The 873-nt window shown below is 48.9% G+C and overlaps 1 non-coding gene across 1 annotated transcript; it reads right to left on the bottom strand.

Moving 5' to 3' along the window:
* Positions 1-561: 561 nt before the first annotated feature.
* LOC115029305 (small nucleolar RNA SNORA17) lies at positions 562-687 on the bottom strand. Its single transcript, XR_003834879.1, has one exon. It is a non-coding gene; the product is annotated as a small nucleolar RNA SNORA17 (small nucleolar RNA).
* Positions 688-873: the final 186 nt, after the last annotated feature.

Here is an 873-nt window from a genome sequence, read left to right as displayed (position 1 = left end):
TGCTCTCATGCCTCTAGGGTCAGTTGTCCCAGCATGTCCAGGCGAGGGGTGGGGCCAGTTCTGCACAATCCTCAGACAACAATATATCTTCTGGTGGCATCCCATACCAGGCTTTTGATGATAACGGAAACCTGCTACTGCAGGGTCATGGCCCCAGATGTGGCCCCCAGTGGCAGCACAGGCTAGGACCTCATCATGGTCTCAGGTAGCATCACCAGATACTCACAACAGACTGTTTCTCACTACCTCAAGTCTCTAGTTCTGCCTCTCTTCATTGTGCCCACGTCCTTCTGTTTCTCTTTCTTTTCCATTTCTCCACTACTTAATTCCTTGCTTGCTTTTCTTGGTGGTACCTGTGGTCTCTGAGTGTCTGGGGTCATCCAGGAGTAGTCTCAGGAGTGCTGTGCCCTGTTCATGCATTATGGTGCCAGGCATGGGTAATTGAGAGTATAATTTGCCCCCCTCCCAGGCCTGCATGTGGCAGACTGGTGTTCAGCTCAGGCTAGATCCATGTCTGGATCCTTGGTGCTGGACTGGAGCTTAGGCTTGCTTTCTCCAGGGAATGTTACACTAATTCAGATGTTCATAGGTCAGAACATTGAGTGTGGACATACCTTCTCTCCTCTCTGCCACCTACTGATGTACATGTGATACAGCAGCCACATCTACAGTGACTCTAGGGGCAGCAAGCAGGAGACTTTTTAAAAATCTTGGGTGTACATATGAAATTTCCAGGCCCATGGTTCTGGTAGTTAGGGAGGGGAGTCCCAATACCATGGAAAATGGAGAGAGGACCAGAAATAGACAGGTGGGGAAATTTTAGGCTGTTGATTGACAGAAGTCAATTTGGAGTTCATTTAACCTGTATGAGGT

Source organism: Mus caroli, unplaced genomic scaffold, assembly GCF_978045245.1.
Source record: "Mus caroli unplaced genomic scaffold, Mus_caroli_1 scaffold_12, whole genome shotgun sequence".
NCBI lineage: Eukaryota > Metazoa > Chordata > Mammalia > Rodentia > Muridae > Mus > Mus caroli.
Note: the sequence above shows the minus strand (reverse complement) of the source record. Positions and strands in the feature narration are given on the sequence as shown.